General features: G+C 39.6%; 1 long non-coding RNA gene across 1 annotated transcript in view; it reads right to left on the reverse strand.

Moving 5' to 3' along the window:
* Positions 1-2792, reverse strand: part of LOC134484910 (uncharacterized) — a 34452-nt gene extending 31660 nt beyond the window's left edge. Inside the window, exons 1-2 of the long non-coding RNA XR_010062720.1 lie at positions 2631-2792; positions 111-208 (exon numbers count right to left, since the gene is read on the reverse strand). This is a non-coding gene — a long non-coding RNA (uncharacterized LOC134484910). The remainder of the gene's footprint in view (positions 1-110; positions 209-2630) is intronic.
* Between the last annotated feature and the right edge of the window lie 13980 nt (positions 2793-16772).

A 16772-nucleotide genomic window follows, 5' to 3' on the forward strand; every position in this document is an offset into this window, starting at 1 on the left:
GCTAGGAACACAACCTTTTCCTGCAAAGCAAGGAGGCTAAGGCAGAAAACCAAGAATTACAGCAACTATGGGACTTAAGAACTTAAAACTTAAGAACGTCTAGAACTCACCCAGATATCAGGACATGAAGTAGGCATTGGATGGTGTGAGTCCCGGAAAGTCCACTGGTTCTGAAATTTTGGCTAACTCTCTTCCAATAAGGCCATTCCTTTAGCATCAAGACAAATTTAATAGTCAGTAGAGACCTCCCCTTTGTTAAAAACTTAATAACAAAGTCAGAATTTTTTCGTCCAAATCCTCAAGTATTCTCTGAATGAGAGAGAAGTTGGCATCCCCACCTAACAATTCCTGTGAACAAAGATTGTTTTCAGTCAGTGCCTTTATGGTCATATGGCATAAGGATGGAAGGCAGATCGCAATGAACAATTAAGCAGAGTCTTCTGGATATCTGAGTGGTTTTGCTCCCAGAAGTTTCTTCCCTGACTCTTTTATTGCCTGACCCTATAGATAGGAGAAAATGTATTCACAAACTCTAATAATGCTTTCAGAGCTGTATTTCTCTTTTTATTCTAGGTTATTAATCCTTGAGTCTTTGACATTTTTCTCAGTAAGAATGTTACTGACATGCTAACTTCATTTTGTTTGTTTATTTTGTTCTGTTTTGTTTTGCTTTGGTATACTGACTTTCTTTATGTAACTCTGGCTGTCCTGAAAGTCACTCTGTAAGCCATGCTGACCTCAACCTCAGAAATTGCCAGCCTCTCCTTCCTAGTTGTTGAAATTAAAGACATGTACCACCATTGTCCAGTTGGTATGCTAGCTTCTTATATGGAAAGTTAACAGCTACAACTGTCCTTCATAACCTTAGATGTGACCATTGACATCCATCTTCCTTGTATGCCACTCAATGTTCTTTGACTTCCTTAGTCTCAAAACTTCATCTTCAATATTTAATATTTTGTATATTCATACTTACACATTGGGAAAAGAAAAGCAACATTTTAGATGTGAATTAAAATTTTCTATACCTATGATCTGTCTCCTAAAATTCAAATCATTAGATTTTACTCCTCTTTTTAGAACAAATCCATGGTGCCCTATTGGCTCCACAATGACATCCAAAATCTTTAACAAAATAAATGGCTATTTCAGCATCTTCCATTGCTTTTACAAAACATTCTGTCTTGTCATGAGGAACAGTTGTATCATAAAGCACAATTGTATGTGTCACTGCACAGCTCTGTTCCTGCTTGAGTTTCCATCAGCACAGCTGACTCAATCTTTGTTCAAGGAGCATGACTTCATATGAATGCTATCTATCCTTTCTTTTCTATTCCCCTCCTATGGCAGTGTGACTATCCAAAACCTTCCAATAAAGTTTCAAAATGCATTTTCTTCTTACTTTTTCACCATAATCCAGTCATCCATCACTGATTATTCTTTCTAAGTCTGCCAGGGTATTCTTGTACTTTGTGACATGGCACACATACTTTTCTCTGTTAAAACACTGGAACTTTCACAAAGACTCTTTATCATTCATATTTAGTCCCTTATTGTCCCTCCAAAGCTATCCATATTTAACATAAGGAATACTACCTCACTGTGCATCTTCTGTCAGTATTTTTTATGTGGGTTGTTTTAGTCAATGATTAACAAAGAGAATATAGTTGCTGGGTGGAAAATAAAGGAAGATATAACATGGACAGGACAGATAAAGTCAAGGGTGAAGGAACAGAATAAAGTGCAGGTCAAGTATGTGAATAATTTGTGTGGAAATGATGATCTATAGAAAATTTAAATCTTTAAGAGAAAATTTAGATCTTTAAGAGAATTGACACATTTAGAAATCTACATTGACTATAGATCTGAGAGATTCAGAGAAAACATTCCCACTGGTGGGTTTCCCATATATCAGTAGGTAGTCCAACCTCACAGACACATGGCAGTACCAATTGGATTTTGTGGATATCAAAAAGAAAAAACTAACATTAAGTTTGGATGGGAGCATACAGGAATACATATATATATATATATATATATATATATATATATATATATATATGTGTGTGTGTGTGTGTGTGTGTGTGTGTGTGTGTGTCTGTGTGTCTGTGTGTCTGTGTGTCTGTGTGTCTGTGTGTGTCTGTGTATTAACTGAAGGAGAAAATAGGAATAGATATGATTATATTTCGTTGTATATCTGTATAAAATATCAAGAATAAAGAATAATACAATTTTAAAAACCACAAAGTTAGATTGAGCACACTGAAAGAAGACTTTCTCTAGATTAAATGTACAATATGTAGGTAAAGTAAACTTACTTTCTAGCAATAGTGTCAAGGAGAGAAGACTGTGTGATGATATCTAGTTTATGGAAAACATGAAGTAGAAACAGAGATCATAAGGCTGAAGGAAGACAAGAATAATATAATATAAATGATACCAAGAATTTAGTGAAAAAGATAAGAAATTACCATTCATAGGGTGGAAGAGATAGATAATATTAACTAAATTTTGGCGATTTGTTTAGGTATAAAGAGGAATAGTTAGATAGGTATTCTTTGTAGAAATAAAGAAATGGTGGGAGAATTAACCATATGCATAAGAACTATAACAAAATAGAATCTACTTACTTTTTCATATGTCTTTAACTTATGAGAATTACTCTAAGATCTGGCCTTTTTGATAGAAGAGGACTTATGGAATAAATGAAAAGTCAAGGGAAAAGGGAAAAAGCTGTTATGGAGACTCCACCGTCTCTTCCTTCATGATCGGAGAACTCTGAAAAAAATAGAAAAGATTCCTCTATACACTACCTCCTTCCCCCAGCCCTGATTCCTCCCTCCCACTTCTGATGCTTTGGGATGACACTGAGGCAGGAGCCCAAGAGACCAGAAGTAATATGAGATGGAAAACAAAAAGACTAAGATAAATGACATAGAAAGAATTTTTGGCAAACTTGGGAAATAGTTTATCAGGAAAGCTATATGAAAGAGATGGTGTTTTAGTTCTCCCACAAGTAGTCTTATAGCTTCTTTCCTAGCCTCTCACTGGTTGGCAGTCTTCATTACTTTCTTGTTTGATGTATTTCTGATCAAAAGGGTACCACAGGGGCTGGGGATTTAGCTCAGTGGTAGAGCGCTTACCTAGGAAGCGCAAGGCCCTGGGTTCGGTCCCCAGCTCCGAAAAAAAGAACAAAAAAAAAGGGTACCACAGCTTTTGACCATGACAATCTGGAATGCTTGAAAAATTTACATTTCTTTTTTAAACTTTATATCCTTAATCTATGTAATAATGTTAACATCTCAGGCAGATATTGAGGGAGTAAATATTACAGAACCATGATATGAGTCAGCTATACTCAAATATATAGTCATATTCAAAGCCACCATACCAGAGACACTTGCACACACACACCCCTCTTTATTGAAACACTATTCACAGTAGTCCAAATATGGAACAAACATAGAATCCACCACAGATGAATATATAAAGAAAATGTGGTATATATGTGGCAAGGGAGTTTTATTCTACCATAAATAATAACGTACAGGAAGACATTTTCTAAACAGAACTCCAACGGCTCATGCTCTAAGATCAAGAATTCATAAATGGGACCTCATGAAACTGGAAAGCTTCTTTAAGGCAAAGACATAGTCAATAGGAAAAATGGGCAAAAATTGGGGAAAAAAATCTTCATTAACCCCACATTTGATAGTGGGCTAATATCCAAAACATATGAAGAACTCAAGAAACTAGCCACCAAAACATCAAACAATCCAACAAAAGGGGGGAATCTAGAACTAAACCAAGAATTCACAACAAAAGACTCTCAAATGACTGAGAAGCACTTCAAGTCCTTAGTGTTCAAGTCCTTAGTGATCAGAAAAAATGCAGATCAAAATGACCCTGAGATTTTTTAACCTTACACCAGTCAAGATGGCTAAGTTCAAAACCTCAGGTGGCAGCACATGTTGGCAAGGATGTGAAGAAAGAGGAACCCTCCTCCATTGCTACTGAGATTGCAAGCTGGTACAACCACTCTGGAAATCAATCTGGAGATTCCTCAGAAAATTGGAAATAGAACTCCCTGAATATCCTATTATACCACTCTTAGGCCTATATCCAAAAAAATGCCTGACCATGCCACAGAGGCATGTGTTGACTATGTTCATAGCAGCCGTTTTTGTGATAGCCAGAAGCTGGAAACAACCCAGATGTCCCACAACAGAAGAATGGATACAGAAAATGTGGTTCGTTTGCACAATGAAATACTACTCAGCTATTAAGAATGAGGACAACATGAGTTTTGCAGGCAAATGGATGAGACTTGAAAATGTCATCCTGAGTGAGGTAACTCAGACCAAAAACTACATGCATAATATGTACTCACTAATAAGTGGATATTAGCCAAAAAAGTACAGAATACCCAGTATAACTTCCACATAAGTCAAAAAGTTCAAGAAGCTGAAAGGCCTAAGTGAGGAGGCCTCAGTTCCACTTGGGAGGCAGAAGAAAGCAACCGCAAGGCTAAAAGGAGGAATGAACAAGGTTGGAAAAGTACATGAGGGTCGGGGGAGGGGAAAATAGTATCTGTTATTGGGTGGAGGAAAAGGATTGAAGCCCTGAGGGCTAGCAGGAAGAATGAAAACAAGCGATCTCAGGAGGAAGGTGGTTGGGAAGACCCTCTAGAATATACCAGAGACCTGGGGAGTGAGAGACTCTCAGGATTCAAAGGGGGGAACCTTAGATGAAAGGCCCTACAGTGGGGAGAGGGAATTTGTTGAATCTACGTGCAGCAGAAGGATAGTGCATCAAGTGAGGGATGAGGTTGCTATCCCACAGCCAAAGCTCTGATCCATAAGTCTTCCTGTCTAAAAGAAATGCAGGAATGGAAATGGAGAAGAAACTGAGGAAGAGAATGTCCAATGAGAAACCCAAAGTGGGTTCCAGCTCAAGGGGTTGTGCCAAGATCTGACACCATTATTGAAGCTACGGGTCATTCACAAAATGGGACCTAAGATGACTGCTCTCCAAAAGACCCAACAAGCAGCTGAGTCAGAGGCATATTTGTGAACCCAACAAATGAACAGAAGCTGCTGTCCCCTCTGGTTGAATTAGGGAAAAGCTGGGAAAAGCTAAGGAGGAGGGCAACCCTGTAGGAGAACCAGCAGTCTCAATTAACCTGGACCCTGAGATCTCTTAGACACTGAATCACCAACCAGGCAGCACACACCAGCTGAGATGTGGCCTTCAACATATGTAGAGCAGAGGACTCCCAGGTCTGGTTCAGTCAGAGAAGATGCACCTAACCCTCAAGAAACTGGAGGCCCCAGGAAGTTTAAAGATCCTGGGGATTACATGGGGTGGGGACATCCTTGTGGAGACAGGGTGGTAGGAGAGTGTAGGGGGACAAGGAGGAGGAGGTATCAGATGTGGAACCTGGGGAGGCAGTAGGAGAATAAAATCTGGAGTATAAAAATAAATAAATAAATCTGAGAAAAAAATAAAACTAAAAATAGAAGGACTGATCCTGCATCAACTGCTTTTAGGTACATGCAAATCAAAGCAAACTATTTTTCAAGTAAACTTTTAGGGAGAAAAAAAACAAAAAACAAAATTATAGGTATAGAAAAAGGAGAAAAAATACCAGCAAAGTAGGAAAATGGGAGAGAACATAGAGATGGAGTGCACGCTAAAAACATATTATCTGTATGAATGAAAATCAACACTACAATCAATGAGTCTGTTATAAAGGAAAATTGGCACTCATCTATAGTGTAACATTTTGCACACATTCTTTATTTAAGCAGTGCCTCTTTCACCATCAAGTGAATTCCAATTCAACTAGTAGCTGTGTTGATAGTTTTTAAACCAAGAGTGTAGTATTTAAATAAAGCACCAATAATGTGCTTTACTTTCTTAAAACAATTGACAAATATCTCTCTCTCTCTCTCTCTCTCTCTCTCTCTCTCTCTCTCTCTCTCTCTCTCTCTGTTTGTTTGACCAAAATAAATTTCGTCATTCTAACCTCCCCATTACCCAACCTCCCCATTACCCTCTCTCATCACTTGCCCTCTCTAGCTGAAGCCTTTCTTTTTTTCTTCTTTTTCTTGCATATGTTTTATTTACATTTCAAATGTTATCCCCTTTCCTGGTTTCCTATCCATAAATTCCCATCACATGCCCCATTCTCCTTCTTCTATGAGGGTGTTCCCCTGCAGTCCACCCACTCCTTCCCACCTCCTCGCCCTGACATTCCCTTACACTGGATGTTGGGAAGGCGTGTTGAGCCTTGACAGGACTCCTCCTCCCTCTGGTGCACAATAAGGCCATTCATTCTCTGCTACATATGCAGCTGGAGCCATGGGTCTGTTCATGTGTAGTCTTTGGATGGTTGTTTAGTCCCTGGGAGCTCTGGTTGGTTGGTATTGTTGTTCTTATGGGGATTCACACCCCTTCAGCTCCTTCAATCCTTTCTCTAACTCCCCCAATGGTAACCCTGTTCTCAATTCAATGGTTGGCTGTGAGCATCCACCTCTGTATTTGTCATGCTCTGGCAGAGCCTCTCAGGAGACAGCTATATCAGGCTCCTGTCAGAAAGTATTTCTTGGCATCAGCAATATTGTCTGGGTTTTGTAGCTTTATGTATATTGGCTGGATCTTCCAGTGGGGCATCTCTGAATGGCCATTACTTCAGTCTCTGCTCCAAACTTTGTTTCCATATTTCCTCCTATGAATATTTTTGTTTCCACTTCTAAGAAAGCCTGAAGCAACCACACATTGTTTGTCCTTCTTGAGCTTCATGTGGTCTGTAGATTGGATCTTGATTAATCACAGATTTTGGGTTAATATCCACTTGTCAGTGAGTGAATACTATGTGTGATTTTTGGGATTAGGTTACTTCAGTCAGGATGATATTTTCTAGTTCCATCCATTTGCCTAGGAATTTCATGAAGTCGCTGTTTTTAATAGCTGAGTAGTATTGAAGCAGTAGCTGAAGCCTTTCTTTCTAACAAATATACCTCCTACTTTGATGTCATTTATTGTGGCCACTGTGTTCAAATTAGGTGCTTTCAAGAGTCTGGTTATATTCAGATATAGGTATATAGGTAGGGATTATATACCAAAAAAACCAACATTTTGGTGGCTACACAACTAAATGATAGCCACCTCTCCAGCAACCATTAATTGCCCATGGTCCACAGTGGTGAATGGGGTCTTATGAGCTCCTTCTCCATGCATATTGCAGTGTTGATGGGCCCAGTTTTGTGCAGGTCTTATTTAGGTAACTACAGTCAAGTAAGCTCATGAGTCTAAAAGCCTTTTCATGTCCTGAAGGCACTGTCTCCCATCACTGCTCCCTGTCCTTTGGCTAAATTTTTTACACCCACTGCAATATTTCCTGAGTCTTTGATGGGGTTGGCATAGATAATTTATTTAGGGCTGAGCACTCTATACTCTCTTATTCACAGCACTTTGACTAGCTATGTCTCTTAGCTTTAACCACAATCCATCAAATAAGGCATTTCATCTGAGCCATGTAAATGGCAGTACTCATCTATAGATTTGAACACCAGTATTTAGAAGATATTTTGACATGTTCATTTAACAAAGCAGCAATAGTTGGTTCCCTCCTAAGGCCTATGATCTTCATGATATGGGTTCTCAACTAGATTTTGATTTTAGGCATGAGTTTCCTCATGTGGAGCTGGCCATGAACTAAATCTGAAAGCATCTGGTTACCTATGCAGTAGTCTTACTATTATTACAAAGTGTGCATATCTTCCCTGGCAGGTCTTATTAGCTCATGTGATCACATTTGGGTAAGATGACTCATCTCTTCCAGCACTCTTCTAGCACTGTGAAAGCTAGCCACTGACGGGGGAGATTTCTAGTTCAGTTCTAGCTAGATCTCTATATAGCATGCAACCAAAGTGTGGGATGTGTTCAGCAATGGGTCTTTCATAGCTGGTTTTGATTAACAATGAACAGCAATGAGGATAGCCTGCACTATTCTGGGAGTCTCTGGAGCCTTCCTTGCCAATGGTGTATTGAAAAGTATCTAACATCAGAGAGTAGTATTTTTATTTAATACTGACTACTTCCTTATAACTCTTGATTACTATCATAAAACAAGATCTCAGGCTCTTCTTTTTTCTTGTCACTTATGCATGTGTGTGTGTGTGTGTGTGTGTGTGTGTGTGTGTGTGTGTGTGCATGAGAGGGGGTTATTAGAGTATCACTGATAAAGCAATAAGTATAAAACCAGAAAACAATTACCCAAATACTTTGGAGAATCCCACTTATACTCAGAATCTCAAAGATTTTTCATTTTTTATTTTTGCTTTGCAACTCATTTTATTTTTCTAACATTCAGATTCAGCACCCATTTCTCTAACAATAACATTGTGTTCCAGATGTTGTGATTCTGAGAAACTCCCATCCATTTGCTAATTCATTTAGTTTGATGAATTATCAGAAAAGTATTCTACTCATTGATATATTGCAGATGAACATACAGCTGAGATACAGAGTTTGATTAATTTTGCCAGGGTCATGCTTTGTCACAAGCAGTGTGACACTGAACCTCACATTTTTAATCTCTCTATTGTAAGAGTTAGTAGTTGCTAAGTATTTTCATACTTTCATTTAATTTCCAGCACTGGACACATATTCTCACATTTCAGAGGAAATAAACATGCATAACAGACCTCTGGATTAATGAAGTATAAACTGTAAATAAGTGATTAAACTCTGGAAACCTCAAACTCAATTCAGAGCATCTTTTGTCGCTGAAATAAGAAGTCATCTACATTGAGTCAGAAGACAGTCCAGTAATGTTGAATCCCTGTCATTTTCTAGGCACTCTTCTTATTTTTCTTACTTTCAATTTAAAACAATTTTTTTGTCTTTATTAACTTGAGTATTTCTTATTTACATTTTGATTGTTATTCCCTTTCCTGGTTTCTGGGCCAACATTCCCCTAACTCTTACCCCTCCCCTTTTATATGGGTGTTCCCCTCCCCCCATTGCCGCCCTCCCACCAACAATCACATTCACAGGGGGTTCAGTCTTGGCAGGACCAAGGGCTTCCCCTTCCACTGGTGCTCTTACTAGGCTATTTATTGCTACCTCTGAGGTTGGAGCCCAGGGTCAGTCCATGTATAGTATTTGGGTAGTGGCTTAGTCCCTGGAAGCTCTGGTTGCTTGGCATTGTTCATATGGGGTCTCCAGCCCCTTCAAGCTCTTTCAGTCCTTTCTCTGATTCCTTCAACGGGGGTCCCGTTCTAAGTTCAGTGGTTTGCTGCTGGCATTCGCCTCTGTATTTGCTGTATTCTGGCTGTCTCTCTCAGGGGATATGTACATCTGGTTCCTCTCATCCTGCACTTCTTTGCTTCATCCATCTTATCTAATTGGGTGGCTGTATATATATGGGCCACATGTGGGGCAGGCTCTGAATGGGTATTCCTTCTGCCTCTGTTTTAAACTTTGACTCCCTATTCCCTGCAAAGGGTATTCTTGTTCCCCTTTTAAAGAAGGAGAAAAGCATCAGCATTTTAGTCATCCCTCTCGAGTTTCAACTGTTCTGTGCATATAGGGAAATTCAAGCATTTGGGCTAATAGCCACTTATCAATTAGTGCATAACATGTGTGTTTTTCTGTGATGGGGTTACCTCACTCAGGATGATATTTTCCAGTTCCATCCATTTGCCTATGAATTTCATAAAGTCATTGTTTTTGCTAGCTGAGTAATATTCCATTGTGTAGATGTACCAGACTGATTTCCAGAGTGGTTGTACCAGTCTGCAATCCCACCAACAATGGAGGAGTGTTCCTCTTTCTCCACATCCCCGCCAGCATCTGCTGTCACATGAGTCTTTGATTTTAGCCATTCTCGCTGGTGTGAGGTGAAATCTCAGGGTTGTTTTGATTTGCATTTCCCTTATGACTAAAGATGTTGACATTTCCTTAGGTCAGCATGTAGAAGAATGCAGATCGATCCATGCTTATCACCCTGTACAAAGCTTAAGTCCAAGTGGATCAAGGACCTCCACATCAAACCAGATACACTCAGACTAATAGAAGAAAAAGTGGGGAAGCATCTCGAACACATGGGCACTGGAGAAAATTTCCTGAAAAAAACACCAATGGCTTATGCTCTAAGATCAAGAATCAACAAATCGGATCTCATAAAACTGCAAAGCTTCTGTAGGCAAAGGACACTGATGTTAGGACAAAATGGCAACCAACTGATTGGGAAAAGATCTTTTGCAATCCTACAACTGATAGAGGGCTCATACCCAAAATATACAAAGAACTCAAGAAGTTAGACCACAGGGAGACAAATAGCCCTATTAAAAAATGGGGTTCAGAGCTAAACAAAGAATTCACAGCTGAGGAATGCCGAATGGCTGGAAAACACCTAAAGAAATGTTCAACATCTTTAGTCATAAGGGAAATGCAAATCAAAACAACCCTGAGATTTCACCTCACACCAGTGAGAATGACTAAGATCAAAACTCAGGTGAAAGCAAATGCTGGCAAGGATGTGGAGAAAGCAGAACCCTCCTCCATTGTTGATGGGATTGCAGACTGGTACAACCATTCTGGAAATCAGTCTGGGGGTTCCTCAGAAAATTGGACATTGAACTACCTGAGGACCCAGCTATACCTCTCTTGGGCATATACCCAAAAGGTGCCCCAACATATAACAAAGACACATTCTCCACTATGTTCATAGCAGCCTTATTCATAATAGCCAGAAGCTGGAAAGAACCCAGATGCCCTTCAACAGAGGAATGGATACAGAAAGTGTGGTACATCTACACAATGGAATATTACTCAGCTAACAAAAACAATGACTTTATGAAATTCATAGGCAAATGAATGGAACTGGAAAATATCATCCTGAGTGAGGTAACCCAATCACAGAAAAACACACATGGTATGCACTCATTGATAAGTGGATATTAGCCCAAATGCTTGAATTACCCTAGATGAACAGATGCTTCACTCCTTCTTTAAAAGGGGAACAAGAATACCCTTGGGAGGGAATAGGGAGGCAAAGTTTAGAACAGAGGCAGAAGGACCACCCATTCAGAGCCTGCCCCACATGTGGCCCATATATATACAGCCACCAAACTAGATAAGATGGATGAAGCAAAGAAGTGCAGGCTGACAGGAACCGGATGTAGATCTTTCCTGAGAGACACAGTCAGAATACAGCAAATACATAGGCAAATGCCAGCTGCAATCCACTGAACTGAGAATTGGACCCCCATTGAAGGAATCAGGGAAAGGTCTGGAAGAGCTTGAAGGGGCTGGAGACCCCATATGAACAACAATGCCAAGCAACCAGAGCTTCCAGGGACTAAGCCACTACCAAGACTATACATGGACTGACCCTGGGCCCCAACTTCATGGGTAGCAATAAATAGCCTAGTAAGAGCACCAGTGGAAGGGGAAGCCCTTGTTCCTGCCAAAACTGAACCCCCAATGAATGTGATTGTTAGGGGGAGGGTGGTAATGGGGGGAGGATGGGGAGGGGAAGCCCATATAGAAGGGGAAGGGGAGGGGTTAGGGGGATGTTGGCCCTGAAACCAGGAAGGGGAATAACAACCAAAATGTAAATAAGAAATACTCAAGTTAAAAAAGATAAAAAAAAAGAACTTCAAGCCTCTGAAGAAATTGAAGAAAATCTCAGAAGATGCAAAGATCTCCCATGCTCATGGATTAGCAGGATTAATATAGCAAAAATGGCCATTTTACCAAAAGCAATCTACAGATTCAGTGCAATCCCCATCAAAATTCCAATCTATTCTTCATAGAGTTAGACAGAACAATTTGCAGATACATCTGGAATGACAAAAACCCAGGATAGCTAAAACTATCATAAACAATAAAACGACTTCCCAGGGAATCACTATCCCTGAACTCAAGCAGTATTATAGAGCAAAACCTGCATGGTATTGATACAGAGACAGGCAGATAGACCAGTGGAATAGAATTGAAGACTCAGAAATGAACCCACACACCTATGGTCACTTGATTTTTGACAAAGGAGCCAAAACCATCCAATGGAAAAAAGATAGCATTTTCAGCAAATGGTGCTGGTTCAACTGGAGGGCAACATGTAGAAGAATGCAGATCGATCCATGCTTATCACCCTGTACAAAGCTTAAGTCCAATGGATCAAGGACCTCCACATCAAACCAGATACACTCAAACTAATAGAAGAAAAAGTGGGGAAGAACCTCGAATACATGGGCATTGGAGAAAATTTCCTGAACAAAACACCAATGGCTTATGCTGTAAGACCAAGAATTGACAAATGGAATCTCATAAAACTGCAAAGCTTCTGTAAGGTAAAGGACACTGTTGCTATGCCAAATGGCAACCCACAGATTGGGAATAGGTCTTACCAATCCTACAACTGATAGAGGGCTCATATCCAAAATATACAAAGAAGTCATGAAGTTAGACTGCAGGGAGACAAATAACCCTATTAAAAATGGGGTTCAATGCTAAACGAAGAATTCACAGCTGAGGAATGCCAAATCGCAGAGAAGCACCTAAAGAAATGTTCAAAATCTTTAGTCATCAGTGAAATGCAAACCTAAACAACCCTGAGATTCCACCTCACACCAGTCAGAATGGCTAAGATCAAAAACTCTGGCGACAGCAGATGCTGGCAAGAATGTGGAGAAAGAAAAACACTCCTCTTTTTGGTGGGATTGCAGACTGGTACAACCATTCTGGAAGTCAGTCTGGAGGTTCCTCAGAAAATTGGACATTGAACTACCTGAGGACCCAGCTATACCTGCAGTTCTTTCAGACAGAAACAATTATGGTCAGACTTTTTGACTGTGGAATGGCAACCACATCTCTCACTTGATGTCCCATCTTTCTGCTGGAGGTGGGCTCTACAAGTTCTCCCTCCCCACTCTAGGGAGGTCTCTGGGACATTCTGAAGGGTCTCTTCACCTCCCAAAGTTGCCTGTTTCCATTCTTTCTGCTGGCCCTCAGGGCTTCAGTCCTTTACCCCTCCCAATACAAAATCATGTCTCCCCCTTTCCCCTCCGTATCCCCTTTCCTACCCAGGCAGGTCCTTTCCTCCCCTCCCCATGATTGCTTTCTTTTCCCTCCCAAGTGGTATTGTTGTGGGACATCTGGCTTGTTTCCAACTGCTGGCTTTCATAAATAAGACTGCTATGAACATAGTGGGGCAAATGCCCCTGTGGCATGGTGGGCATCTTTGGGGAATATTCCCAAGAGTGGTATTTCTGAATCTTTAGTTGGATCTATATCCAATTTTCTGATGAACCTGCCAATTGATTTCCAGAGTGGTTGTACCAGTTTGCAATCCCACCAGCAATGTAGGAATGTTCTTCTTTCGCCACATCCTTACCAACATATGTTGTCATCTAAGGCTTTGATCTTAGCCATTCTGGCTGGTGTAAGGTGGAATCTCAGGGTCGTTTTGATTTATATTTCTCTGATCATTAAGTACTTTGAATATTTCTTTAAGTGCATATCAGCCATTAAAGATTCCTCTATTGTGAATTCTCAATTTGGTTCTATACCCCATTTTTTGATTTGATACCAATATTCCTTAAACTATTCTATAAAATAGAAACAGAAGGAACACTACTTAATTCATTCTATGTAGCTACAATTACTTTGATAACTAAACCACACAAGGATCCTACAAAAAAAGAGAACTTCAGACCAATCTCACTTAAGAATATTGATACAAAAATACTCAATAAAATTCTCTCAAACCAAATCCAAGAACACATCAAAGCCACCATTCACCACTCACAAGTAGGCTTCATCCCAGGTTTCAAGCTTAGTTCAATATATGAAAATCCATTAATGTAATCCACCATATAAACAAACTCAAAGAAAAAAATCACAGGATAATTTCCTCAGATGCAGAAAAAGCATTTGACAAAATACAACACCTCTTCATGTTAAAAGTATTAGAGAGATTAAAAAATTCAAGATAAACATAATAACAGTAATTTACTGTAAACCAACAGCTAATATCAAATTAAATGGAGAGATACTTGAAGCTATCCCACTAAAATCTGGGACAAGACAAGGATGCTCACTCTCCCCATATCTATTCAATATAGCACTAGAAGTGCTAGCTAGAACAGTAAGACAACAAAGAGATAAGGGAATACATAGTGGCAAAGAAGAATTAAAGGTGTAACTATTTGCAGGTGGTATGATAGTATACAGAAGTAAAGTCAAAAAACCTGCCAGAGAACTTCTCCAGCTGATAAACAACTTAAGCAAACTGGCCATATAAAAAATTAAATCAAATAAATCAGTACCTTTCTTTTATACAAATGATAAACTTTCTGAGAAAGATATTATGGAAACAATTCCATTTATAATAGCCACAGATAATATAAAATATCTTGAGATAACTCAAACCCAACAAGGAAGATCTTTACAATAAAAACTTCACATCTCTCAAGAAAAAAATTGAAGATCTCAGAAAATTAATAGATCTCAATGATTATGGATTGGCAGATTTAACACAGTAAAAATGGCCATCTTATCAATGGCACTCTACATATTCAATGCAGTCCCCAAAAAAATCCCAATACAATTCTTAAATAAAGAAAAGAGCAATTCACTAATTCATCAGGAAAGGCAAAAAACCCAGAATAGTTAAAAGAATTCTTTTTTTTCTTTTTTTTCGGAACTGGGGACTGAACCCAGGGCCTTGCACTTGCTAGGCAAGCGCTCTACCGCTGAGCTAAATCCCCAACCAAAAGAATTCTTTTTTAAAAATTTTTATTGGATTTTTTAGATACATTTCAAATGTTATGCCCTTTCCCAATTTCTGTCCATAAACCCCCATCCCATCCCCCCACTCAACAACCCCTTCCTAACTACCAGCCCTAACATTCCCCTATAGTGAGGCATCAAGCCTTGGCCAGACCAAGAACTTCTCATCCCTCTGGTGCCCAACAAGGCCATCCTTTGCTACATATGAAGCTGGAGCCATGGGTCTGTCCATGTGTACTCTTTGGATGGTGGTTCAGTCACTGGAAGCTCTGGTTGGTTGGTTTTGTTGTTCTTATGGGGTTGCAAACCCCTTCAGCTCCCTCCATTCTTTCTCTAACTCCTCAATTGGGGACCCTGTTCTCAGTTCAGTAATTGTCTGGACGTATCCACCTCTATATTTGTCATGTTCTTTAAGAGCCTTTCAGGAGACAGCTATATCAGGCCCCTGTCAACAGGCACTTCTTGGCATCAGCAATATTGTCTGGGTTTGATGGCTTTGGTATATGGACTGGATTCCCAGGTGGGGTAGGCTCTGTATGGCCAGTCCTTCAGTTTCTGCTCCAAACGTTGTCTCTATATCTCCTCTTATGAATATTTTTGTTAACCCTTCTAAGAAGGACTGAAGCATCTGCACTTTGATCATCCTTCTTGAGCTTCATATGGTTTATGGACTGTATCTTGGGTAATATGATCTTTTGGGCTAATATCCACTTATCAATGAGTGCATACTATGTGTGATTTTGGGATTGGGTTACCTCACTCAGGATATTTTTTAGTTCCTTCCATTTGCCTATGAATTTCATGAAGTCATTGCTATTGATAGCTGAGTAGTGGTCCATTGTGTAAATGTATCACATTTTATTTATCTATTCCTCTGTTGAAGGACATCTGGGTTCAATAGCATTTGGCTATTATAAATAAGGCTGCTATGAATATAGTGGAGCATGTGTCTTTGTTATATGTTGGAGCATCTTTTGGGTATATGCCCAGGAGAGGTATAGCTGGGTCCTCAGGTAGTACAATGTCCAACTTTCTGAGGAACCTCCAGACTGATTTCAAGAGTGTTTGTACAGTTTGCAATCCCACCAAATATGAAACAGTGTTCTTCTTTATTCACATCCTCCCCAACATCTTTTGTCACCTGAGTGTTTAATCTTAACCATTCTGACTGGTCTGAGGTGAAATCTCAGGGTTGTTTTGATTTGCATTTCCCTGATGACTAAGGATGTTGAACAGTTCTTTAGGTGCTTCTCAGCCATTCGATATTCCTCAGTTTAGAAATCTTTGTTTAGCCCCGGACTCCATTTGTAATAGGATTATTTGACTCTCTGGAATCTAACTTTGTGAGTTCTTTGTATATATTAGATATTAGCCATCTACTGGATGTAGGACTGATAAAGATCTTTTCCCAATATGTTGTTTGCCGTTTTGTCCTAATGACACTGTCCTTTGTCTTACAGAAGCTTTGCAATTTTATGAGGTCCCATTTGTTGATTCTTGATCTTAAGAGCACACGCCATTGGTGTTCTGTTCAGGAAATTTCCCCATTGCCCACGTGTTCCCCATTTTTCTTCTATTGCATTGAGTGTATATGGTTTTATGTGGAGGTCCTTGATCCATTTGGACTTCACCTCCATACAGGAAAAAAAGAATTAATCCATTTGCATTTTTCTACATGCTGACCTCCAGTTGAATCAGCACCATTTGTTGAAAATGCTATCGTTTTCCATTGGATGGTTTTGGCTTCTTTGTCAAAGATCAAGTGACCATAGGTGTGTGGGTTCATTTCTGGGTCTTCAATACTATTCCACTGATCTACCTGTCTGTCTCTGTGCCAATACCATACAGTTTTTATCACTATTGTTTTGTAATACAGCCTTAGGTCAGGGACAGTGATTCCCCCAGAAGTTCTATTTAGTTTAATGTTGGCTACTGGTTTGCTGTATATTCCTTTTCCTAGGTTTAGA

Source organism: Rattus norvegicus, chromosome 1 (genome assembly GCF_036323735.1).
Source record: "Rattus norvegicus strain BN/NHsdMcwi chromosome 1, GRCr8, whole genome shotgun sequence".
In the NCBI taxonomy this organism is placed as follows: Eukaryota; Metazoa; Chordata; class Mammalia; order Rodentia; family Muridae; genus Rattus; species Rattus norvegicus.